Source organism: Haemaphysalis longicornis, unplaced genomic scaffold (assembly GCF_048455015.1).
Source record: "Haemaphysalis longicornis isolate Haplotype H1 unplaced genomic scaffold, Haemaphysalis longicornis Haplotype H1 scaffold_5, whole genome shotgun sequence".
Classification (NCBI taxonomy): Eukaryota; Metazoa; Arthropoda; class Arachnida; order Ixodida; family Ixodidae; genus Haemaphysalis; species Haemaphysalis longicornis.
The window spans coordinates 10,760,560-10,772,768 of record NW_027526385.1 but is presented as its reverse complement, the minus strand read 5'-3'; positions in this window follow the sequence as shown (position 1 = coordinate 10,772,768).

Sequence of the window (12,209 nt, the reverse complement as noted above, 5' to 3'; positions counted from 1 at the left end):
TATTCGCATAGTGCAGTGTATGTGAATGTTTCATAGAACAATTTGGGCTCTTATTGCTGTTAAGAATCTTCTTGAAGTAATTTTGATACTTTGAATTAAAGGCATTATTTTAGTCAACGTTTATGTCGTTCCTAACTTGGAATATTTCTTACTTACTTAAGATTGCAAAACAAAAATCGCCAATCGCAGAATACTGAAGACAACTATTGACATAGTGCGCCGTATGTGAAGTTTCTTATAACAATTTTGTGCTGCTATTGGTGTTAGGAATCTTCTTAGAGTAATTTCGATACATTGCATCTAGGGCTTTATCTTTCTCATCTTTTATGCCCTTGGCACATTGGAATACTTCTTACTTACATTAAATTGGAGAACAAAAACTCTAATCACCATACTGAGGACAACTATTGGCACAGTGCAGTGTATGTGAATCTTTCATAGAACAATTTGGGCTCTTATTGCTGTTAAGAATCTTCTTGAAGTAATTTTGATACTTTGAATTAAAGGCATTATTTTAGTCAACGTTTATGTCGTTCCTAACTTGGAATATTTCTTACTTACTTAAGATTGCAAAACAAAAATTGCCAATCGCAGAATACTGAAGACAACTATTGACATAGTGCGCCGTATGTGAAGTTTCTTATAACAATTTTGTGCTGCTATTGGTGTTAGGAATCTTCTTAGAGTAATTTCGATACATTGCATCTAGGGCTTTATATTTCTCATCTTTTATGCCCTTGGCACATTGGAATACTTCTTACTTACATTAAATTGGAGAACAAAAACTCTAATCACCATACTGAGGACAACTATTGGCACAGTGCAGTGTATGTGAATCTTTCATAGAACAATTTGGGCTCTAATTGTTGTTAAGATTCTTCTTGAAGTAGTTTTGATAATTTTTATTTAGGCATTATTCTAGTCAACTTTTATGTCCTTCGCAACTTGGAATACTTCTTACTTACTTAAGATTGAATAAAAAAAATCGCCAATCGCATAATACTGAAGACAACTATTGATATAGTGCGCCGTTTATATAATAATTTTGGGCTGCTACTGGTGTTAGAAATCTTCTTAGAGTAATTTCGATACCTTGCATGTAGGGCTTTATTCTTGTCATCTTTTATGCCCTTGGCACATTGGAATACTTCTTACTTACTTTAAATTAGAGAACAAAATTCGGTAATCACCATACTGAGGACAACTATTCGCATAGTGTAGTGTATGTGAATGTTTCATAGAACAATTTGGGCTCTTATTGCTGTTAAGAATCTTCTTGAAGTAATTTTATACTTTGAATTAAAGGCATTATTTTAGTCAACGTTTATGTCGTTCCTAACTTGGAATATTTCTTACTTACTTAGGATTGCAAAACAAAAATCGCCAATCGCATAATACTGAAGACAACTATTGATATAGTGCGCCGTTTATATAATAATTTTGGGCTGCTACTGGTGTTAGAAATCTTCTTAGAGTAATTTCGATACCTTGCATGTAGGGCTTTATTCTTGTCATCTTTTATGCCCTTGGCAAATTGGAATACTTCTTACTTACTTTAAATTAGAGAACAAAATTCGGTAATCACCATACTGAGGACAACTATTCGCATAGTGCAGTGTATGTGAATGTTTCATAGAACAATTTGGGCTCTTATTGCTGTTAAGAATCTTCTTGAAGTAATTTTGATACTTTGAATTAAAGGCATTATTTTAGTCAACGTTTATGTCGTTCCTAACTTGGAATATTTCTTACTTACTTAAGATTGCAAAACAAAAATCGCCAATCGCAGAATACTGAAGACAACTATTGACATAGTGCACCGTATGTGAAGTTTCTTATAACAATTTTGTGCTGCTTTTGGTGTTAGGAATCTTCTTAGAGTAATTTCGATACATTGCATCTAGGGCTTTATCTTTCTCATCTTTTATGCCCTTGGCACATTGGAATACTTCTTACTTACATTAAATTGGAGAACAAAAACTCTAATCACCATACTGAGGACAACTATTGGCATAGTGCAGTGTATGTGAATGTTTCATAGAACAATTTGGGCTCTTATTGCTGTTAAGAATCTTCTTGAAGTAATTTTGATACTTTGAATTAAAGGCATTATTTTAGCCAACGTTTATGTCGTTCCTAACTTGGAATATTTCTTACTTACTTAAGTTTGCAAAACAAAAATCGCCAATCGCATAATACTGAAGACAACTATTGATATAGTGCGCCGTTTATATAATAATTTTGGGCTGCTACTGGTGTTAGAAATCTTCTTAGAGTAATTTTGATACCTTGCATGTAGGGCTTTATTCTTCTTATCTTTTATGCCCTTGGCACATTGGAATACTTCTTACTTACTTTAAATTAGCGAACAAAATTCGGTAATCACCATACTGAGGACAACTATTGGCACAGTGCAGTGTATGTGAATCTTTCATAGAACAATTTGGGCTCTTATTGCTGTTAAGAATCTTCTTGAAGTAATTTTATACTTTGAATTAAAGGCATTATTTTAGTCAACGTTTATGTCGTTCCTAACTTGGAATATTTCTTACTTACTTAAGATTGCAAAACAAAAATCGCCAATCGCATAATACTGAAGACAACTATTGATATAGTGCGCCGTTTATATAATTTTGGGCTGCTACTGGTGTTAGAAATCTTCTTAGAGTAATTTCGATACATTGCATCTAGGGCTTTATCTTTCTCATCTTTTATGCCCTTGGCACATTGGAATACTTCTTACTTACATTAAATTGGAGAACAAAAACTCTAATCACCATACTGAGGACAACTATTCGCATAGTGCAGTGTATGTGAATGTTTCATAGAACAATTTGGGCTCTTATTGCTGTTAAGAATCTTCTTGAAGTAATTTTGATACTTTGAATTAAAGGCATTATTTTAGTCAACGTTTATGTCGTTCCTAACTTGGAATATTTCTTACTTACTTAAGATTGCAAAACAAAAATCGCCAATCGCAGAATACTGAAGACAACTATTGACATAGTGCGCCGTATGTGAAGTTTCTTATAACAATTTTGTGCTGCTATTGGTGTTAGGAATCTTCTTAGAGTAATTTCGATACATTGCATCTAGGGCTTTATCTTTCTCATCTTTTATGCCCTTGGCACATTGGAATACTTCTTACTTACATTAAATTGGAGAACAAAAACTCTAATCACCATACTGAGGACAACTATTCGCATAGTGCAGTGTATGTGAATGTTTCATAGAACAATTTGGGCTCTTGTTGCTGTTAAGAATCTTCTTGAAGTAATTTTGATACTTTGAATTAAAGGCATTATTTTAGTCAACGTTTATGTCGTTCCTAACTTGGAATATTTCTTACTTACTTAAGATTGCAACACAAAAATCGCCAATCGCAGAATACTGAAGACAACTATTGACATAGTGCGCCGTATGTGAAGTTTCTTATAACAATTTTGTGCTGCTATTGGTGTTAGGAATCTTCTTAGAGTAATTTCGATACATTGCATCTAGGGCTTTATATTTCTCATCTTTTATGCCCTTGGCACATTGGAATACTTCTTACTTACATTAAATTGGAGAACAAAAACTCTAATCACCATACTGAGGACAACTATTGGCACAGTGCAGTGTATGTGAATCTTTCATAGAACAATTTGGGCTCTAATTGTTGTTAAGATTCTTCTTGAAGTAGTTTTGATAATTTTTATTTAGGCATTATTCTAGTCAACTTTTATGTCCTTCGCAACTTGGAATACTTCTTACTTACTTAAGATTGAATAAAAAAAATCGCCAATCGCATAATACTGAAGACAACTATTGATATAGTGCGCCGTTTATATAATAATTTTGGGCTGCTACTGGTGTTAGAAATCTTCTTAGAGTAATTTCGATACCTTGCATGTAGGGCTTTATTCTTGTCATCTTTTATGCCCTTGGCACATTGGAATACTTCTTACTTACTTTAAATTAGAGAACAAAAACTCTAATCACCATACTGAGGACAACTATTCGCATAGTGCAGTGTATGTGAATGTTTCATAGAACAATTTGGGCTCTTATTGCTGTTAAGAATCTTCTTGAAGTAATTTTGATACTTTGAATTAAAGGCATTATTTTAGTCAACGTTTACGTCGTTCCTAACTTGGAATATTTCTTACTTACTTAAGATTGCAAAACAAAAATCGCCAATCGCAGAATACTGAAGACAACTATTGACATAGTGCGCCGTATGTGAAGTTTCTTATAACAATTTTGTGCTGCTATTGGTGTTAGGAATCTTCTTAGAGTAATTTCGATACATTGCATCTAGGGCTTTATCTTTCTCATCTTTTATGCCCTTGGCACATTGGAATACTTCTTACTTACATTAAATTGGAGAACAAAAACTCTAATCACCATACTGAGGACAACTATTCGCATAGTGCAGTGTATGTGAATGTTTCATAGAACAATTTGGGCTCTTATTGCTGTTAAGAATCTTCTTGAAGTAATTTTGATACTTTGAATTAAAGGCATTATTTTAGTCAACGTTTATGTCGTTCCTAACTTGGAATATTTCTTACTTACTTAAGATTGCAAAACAAAAATCGCCAATCGCAGAATACTGAAGACAACTATTGACATAGTGCGCCGTATGTGAAGTTTCTTATAACAATTTTGTGCTGCTATTGGTGTTAGGAATCTTCTTAGAGTAATTTCGATACATTGCATCTAGGGCTTTATCTTTCTCATCTTTTATGCCCTTGGCACATTGGAATACTTCTTACTTACATTAAATTGGAGAACAAAAACTCCAATCACCATACTGAGGACAACTATTCGCATAGTGCAGTGTATGTGAATGTTTCATAGAACAATTTGGGCTCTTATTGCTGTTAAGAATCTTCTTGAAGTAATTTTGATACTTTGAATTAAAGGCATTATTTTAGTCAACGTTTATGTCGTTCCTAACTTGGAATATTTCTTACTTACTTAAGATTGCAAAACAAAAATCGCCAATCGCAGAATACTGAAGACAACTATTGACATAGTGCGCCGTATGTGAAGTTTCTTATAACAATTTTGTGCTGCTATTGGTGTTAGGAATCTTCTTAGAGTAATTTCGATACATTGCATCTAGGGCTTTATCTTTCTCATCTTTTATGCCCTTGGCACATTGGAATACTTCTTACTTACATTAAATTGGAGAACAAAAACTCCAATCACCATACTGAGGACAACTATTCGCATAGTGCAGTGTATGTGAATGTTTCATAGAACAATTTGGGCTCTTATTGCTGTTAAGAATCTTCTTGAAGTAATTTTGATACTTTGAATTAAAGGCATTATTTTAGTCAACGTTTATGTCGTTCCTAACTTGGAATATTTCTTACTTACTTAAGATTGCAAAACAAAAATCGCCAATCGCAGAATACTGAAGACAACTATTGACATAGTGCGCCGTATGTGAAGTTTCTTATAACAATTTTGTGCTGCTATTGGTGTTAGGAATCTTCTTAGAGTAATTTCGATACATTGCATCTAGGGCTTTATCTTTCTCATCTTTTATGCCCTTGGCACATTGGAATACTTCTTACTTACATTAAATTGGAGAACAAAAACTCTAATCACCATACTGAGGACAACTATTGGCACAGTGCAGTGTATGTGAATCTTTCATAGAACAATTTGGGCTCTTATTGCTGTTAAGAATCTTCTTGAAGTAATTTTGATACTTTGAAATAAAGGCATTATTTTAGTCAACGTTTATGTCGTTCCTAACTTGGAATATTTCTTACTTACTTAAGATTGCAAAACAAAAATCGCCAATCGCAGAATACTGAAGACAACTATTGACATAGTGCGCCGTATGTGAAGTTTCTTATAACAATTTTGTGCTGCTATTGGTGTTAGGAATCTTCTTAGAGTAATTTCGATACATTGCATCTAGGGCTTTATCTTTCTCATCTTTTATGCCCTTGGCACATTGGAATACTTCTTACTTACATTAAATTGGAGAACAAAAACTCTAATCACCATACTGAGGACAACTATTGGCACAGTGCAGTGTATGTGAATCTTTCATAGAACAATTTGGGCTCTAATTGCTGTTAAGATTCTTCTTGAAGTAATTTTGATAATTTTTATTTAGGGCATTGTTCTAGTCAACTTTTATGTCCTTCGCAACTTGGAATACTTCTTACTTACTTAAGATTGAATAAAAAAAATCGCCAATCGCATAATACTGAAGACAACTATTGATATAGTGCGCCGTTTATATAATAATTTTGGGCTGCTACTGGTGTTAGAAATCTTCTTAGAGTAATTTCGATACCTTGCATGTAGGGCTTTATTCTTGTCATCTTTTATGCCCTTGGCACATTGGAATCCTTCTTACTTACTTTAAATTAGAGAACAAAATCCGTAATCAGCATAGCATAGTGCAGTGTATGTGAATGTTTCATAGAACAAATTGGGCTCTGATTGTTGTTAAGAATCTTCTTGAAGTAATTTTGATATTTTGTATTTAGGGCATTATTGTAGTCTACTTTTATGTCCTTCGCAACTTGGAACACTTCTTACTTATTTAAGATCGGGTAAGAAAAATCGCCAATCGCATAATACTGAAGACAACTATTGATATAGAGCGCCGTATGTGAATGTTTCATATAACAATTTTGGGCTGCTATAGTGTAAAGAATTTTGTTCGAGTAATATCGTTACATTGCATGTAGGGTTTTATTCTTGTCATATTTTAAGCCCTTGGCACCTTGGAATACTTCTTACTTACTCTAAATTGGAGACCAAAAATCGGTTATCACCATACCGAGGACAACTATTGGCATAGTGCAGTGTATGTGAATGTTTCATAGAACAATTTGGGCTCTTATTGCTGTTAAGAATCTTCGTGAAGTAATTTTGAAACTTTGTATTTAGGGCATTATTCTAGTCAACTTTTATGTCCTTCACAACTTGGAATACTTCTTACATAAGATCGGATAACAAAAATCGTCAATCGCATAATACGGAAGACAACTATTGATATAGAGCGCCGTATGTGAATGTTTCATATAACAATTTTGGACTGCTATTGGTGTTAGGAATCTTCTTAGAGTGATTTCGATACATTGCAAGTAGGGCGTTAATCTTGTCATCTTTTATGCCCTTGGCACCTTGGAATACTTGTTACCTACTTTAATTTGGAGAACAAAAATCGGCAATCACCATACTGAGGACAAGTATTGGCATAGTGCAGTGTATGCGAATGTTTCATAGAACAATATGGGCTCGTATTGCTGTTAAGAATCTTTCTGAAGTAATCTTGATAGTTTCTATTTAGGGCAATATTCTAGTCAACTTTTATGTCCTTCGAAACTTGGAATACATCTTACTTACTTAAGATCGGATAATAAAAATCGGCAATCGCATAATACCGAAGACAACTACTGATATAGTGCGCCGTATGTGAAACTTTCATTTAAAAATTTGGGCTGCTATTGGTGTTAGGAATCTTCTTAGAGTAATTTAGATACATTGCATGTAGGGCTTTATTCTTGTCATCTTTTAGGCCCTTGGCACCTTGGAATACTTCTTACTTACTTTAAATTGGAGAACGAAAATCGGTAATCACCATAATGAGGACAACTATTGGCATAGTGCAGTGTATGCGAATGTTTCATAGAACAATTTGGGCTCCTATTGCTGTTAAAAATCTTCTTGGAGTAACATTGATACTTTGTATTTAGGGCATTATTCTAGTCAACTTTTATGTCCTTCGCAACTTGGAATACTCCTTACTTACTTAAGATTGCAAAACAAAAATCGCCAATCGCAGAATACTAAGACAACTATTGACATAGTGCGCCGTATGTGAATGTTTCCTTTAAAAATTTTGGGCTGCTATTGGTGTAAGGAATCTTCTTAGAGTAATTTCGATACCTTGCATGTAGGGCTTTATTCTTGTCATCTTTTATGCCCTTGGAACATTGGAATACTTCTTAATTACTTTAAATTGGAGACCGAAAATCGGTAATCACCATAATAAGGACAACTATTGGCCTAGTGCAGTGTATGCGAATGTTTCTTAGAACAATTTGGGCTCTTATTGCTGTTAAAAATATTTTTCAAGTAATTTTGATACTTTGTATTTAGGGCATTATTCTACTCAACTTTTATGTCGTTCGCAATTTAGAATACTTCTTGCTTACTTAAGATCGGATAACAAAAATCGCCAATCGCATAATGCTCAAGACAACTATATATAGTGCGCCGTATGTGAAAGTTTCATTTAAAAAGTTTGGGCTGCTATTGGTGAAAGGAATCTTCTTAGAGTAATTTCGATACATTGCATGTAGGGATTTTTTCTTGTCATCCTTTAAGCCCTTGGCACATTGGCATACTTCTTACTTTAAATTGGAGAACAAAAATCGGTACTCACCATACTGAGGACATCTATTGGCATCGTGCAGTGTGTGTGAATGTTTCATTGAACAATTTGGGCTCTTATTGCGGTTAAAGGGACACTGAAGTGATATGTAAACATTGCGGGATTACTAGCGCAAATTGTAGTCCGGAGTCCCCAGGCCATGTTTCGACCACTCTAGGCGCGTTTACGGGATTTTATTTAGTAGAAAAACTAATTCGAAAATGCTGTTCTCCTCTCTTTACGCTCGCCCATTTTCTGTGGCGTTTTCGTGTGACGTCAGGAGGGGATCAGCTGGCAATTGGCTGCGCTATTGCACGGCTCCCAGGCCTTCAGACAGAGTCAGTCGGCCCAGCGTTTCGTCCGCCGGCCGCCGGCGGGTCGTCGCAATCAAGGAGGTTAAAAAAAATAACTTGGTCGCAATTCGTTCGCTTAGTTGAAACGAAGCCAGGACACGTTTGTGAATGGAAGAATGTGCCTTTCTTTACTTGGTTTGTTTGTACACTGTATCTAGCTCCAAGTCATGGTCGCTTCACACAAGCGCTGCACAAGCGCACATGCGACGCTTCGCTGACTGGTACGCCAGTAGGAAAATATAAGGCCTCTTGAAGGCGGGAGAAGAGTCAGCGAAGTCAATATAGGTACTAAGGAAATAATATCAACTGATATTTTTACCGTACCGCGTAAAACTAGGGCGCGGGAAGCACTTTTTTGCGCTGGGCGAACAAGCACAGCGGTCAGCAGCACGACTACGCATCTGCGAACGCTTTTCTGTCTACGAAATGCAATTGCTACACGTGAGCTACTGTGGAAACTCGGGCGACGCTTACTGCACGAGCGTAGTACAACAAATAGTCACCTAAGCTGCTTGAAATGCCAAAACTAAATAAAAGTGTAAACCGGTTGTTGTTGGAACCCATCAAACCTGTGGAATTCAGGGACGATCTATTTTTACCAATATTCATGTCGCAAGAAGTGTATTAGAGTGTTGCGACGCTCTAGGGGGCCACGTGGCGATGATCCAAATTGATTTGCAGAAGGCCTTTGACCGTGTTGCGCATAACATTCTTTTCTCAGTGTTAGAACATGTTAACGTAGGACCCGTCATCCTCGAAGGTGTAAAGATGTCGTACACTCAGTGCTCAGCTCGTGTTATTGTAAACAAAAAAGTGGGACGAAGTTTTGATATACTGTCGTCGGTGAAGCAGGGGTGCCCCTTGAGTCCCTTGTTGTTTGCGATTTATCTTGAACCCTTTTGTTTAAAGATTCTTCAAAATGAAAGTATACACGGATTCCGTTTGCACTGCAGTGAAGTTAAAATTTTGTCATATGCCGATGACATCGCTGTTTTTTGTAGTGATAGGAATAGTGTGAGGGAGGTGGTGAACGATCTAAAGCGATTTTGCGAGTTGTCTGCCAGTGCAGTTAACTGGAACAAGTGCATAGGATTTTGGCATGGTGACTGGCAAAGTAAGCCAGTGTTTTTCGAGAACATGCCTTGGACGACAACTCCGGCCAGGTATCTGGGCATCCCCCTTGAAAACTACCAGGATGCTAGAGAGTACTGGGACGGAGAAACTGATAGAGTTAGAGAGAAATTAACACAATGGGGGGGAAGGGATCTGTCAATGTTTGCCCGTGCATCAGTATGTAATGTGTTTGCTGTTGCCAAGGTATGGTACGTCCTACAGGCGATTTGTATGTCAAGAAGGAACATACAAAAGCTGCACAGAGTGTTTGCGGTGTTTTTGTGGGGCTCAAGTTGGGAGCGCATGAGTCGAACTAATTTGTTTCGCTCGGTGAAAAGTGGTGGATTGGGACTGGCACATTTGTTTATCCGACAAATAGTTTCTAGGTTTATGTTTCTGAGAGATCAGAGAGATTGCTTTCTACGTACTGTGGTACAAGCCCGACTACGTGATGTCATTCCAGACTATGTAGTTTCAACTTCTGAAATGCGATGTGTACGTGTGCGTGGGTTCTTGCGGGAAGTTGTGGATGCTTTTAGGATTTTAAGGGTTAGGTTTTCCTTGGAGTATTTGAGTAGTGTACCGCGAAAACGTTTGTACAAAGATATGATTGATGTATGTCTGCCTGTTCCGGTTTATCGTCAGTTATATGCAGTGGGTTCAGGAAAACATGTTCTAAAAAGAGTGAAACGAATGCCAGTACGTTCATCTGTTAAATCTTTCTTCTTTAAACTTCATAGCGGCACGCTTCCAGTAAAACCCTGGCTGCAGGAAAAAGGACTATATGTACACCCATGGACACTTAACTGTAGACTATGCCAAAAGCTGGAAACAATTGAGCACATCTTTCTGGACTGTTGGGATGCGGTGTTTTACTGGGACATCCTCCAACGAACCCTGAAAAAAGACTTACCATTAACGCCTTATGGCATTCGCTTTTTGCCCGTAAACAACGATGGAGGCGTGCCCTATGATATGTTCATGGCACTTAGTCTGCATGCTATGTGGAAAACTCGCATGGCGGTTCAAAATGCCGAAGAGGATGCTCGCACAGTGCGAGAGTACTTCATTGAAAGCGTTGTTTATATAAGAGAAGTTTATCGAGTGATGCCGGAAGAGCCTGAGTGGTTACCCATTCTGGATGTTCTAGCGCAATTTAAGATGTTTTAAGCCACTCCCTTCAGCCGATTGGTGGCTGGAGCTAGTAATTTGTGTACTGAACAGTGCGTGTTGTGTTGTCGCCAAGCAGGCAATAAAGAAAAAAAAAAAAGCTCCGTGGCTCAGTGGTCTGGGGCGCTGGGTATGTCACCGCCAGTGTTTTGCAAGTCACGAGTTCGAATCCCCACGGGTACGTGCTTTTTTTTTGTAAGTTAACTTTTTTGTTTTCCGCCGATGTTTTGTATATTGAGTTCACCTTTTTTTGGGCCGCAACGTTCATGGCTACACGAACTAGTTCACAAAACGCGCGCAGGCTGGCACTGGCGCGCTAGCGAGTTCTCGTTGGCGTGCTGTTGCCATAAGCACCGACTGCTTGCAGGCAGTGGGCACAGGCGAGAATGAACAGACCCTTGGCCTGGTGCGAACACGCTTTTTTCGATACAGGCATGAGGGAGGCAAGCTCCAAATATGGGGGAAAAGCGCATGACATTTGGGCGTCTGCGGGTACGCGGAGGGCGTTCATGCACTGCGTAGGTCTCGGCTAGTGAATGCTACGACTACAAGCCGTCCTGGGAGGCTTATCTTGTGCATTTTACAGCCGACAACATGGCAGAGGCGCGGTACGATGATTACTGAGATATTGAAAATGCCCATCCAACAACGCCATTGGTTATGTTTTACAGAACCGAAACCGAAACCGAAACATGTTTGATTGCTAACCTTGGGCATCGTCCAATCACGGCGCCCCTCCTCCCAACGTCACAGCCTTAGTTGGTGCGGCCGCCGCAAACCGCGCATGGTAGTTTTTCTTATTTCGCGCTTTGTAAAATAATTACCGATTTGTCAACCGGATAAACGATAAAAAGTGTGCTAATTTGAGCCAGTCTACGCAGTGCAAGCAAAAACGGGAGCTTGACAAATTCACTTCAGTGTCCCTTTAAGAGTCTTCTTAAAGTAATTTTGATACTTTGTATTGAGGTCATTATTCTAGTCAACTTTTGTCCTTCGCAAGTTGGAATACTTCTTACTCGCTTAGGATTGGATAACAAAATTCGCCAATTGCATAATACTGAAGACAACTACTGACATAGTGCACCGTATGTGAATGTTTTATACAAGAATTGTGGGCTGCTATTGTTGTTAAGAATCTTCTTGGAGTAATTTCGACACTTTATATTTAGAGCTTTCTT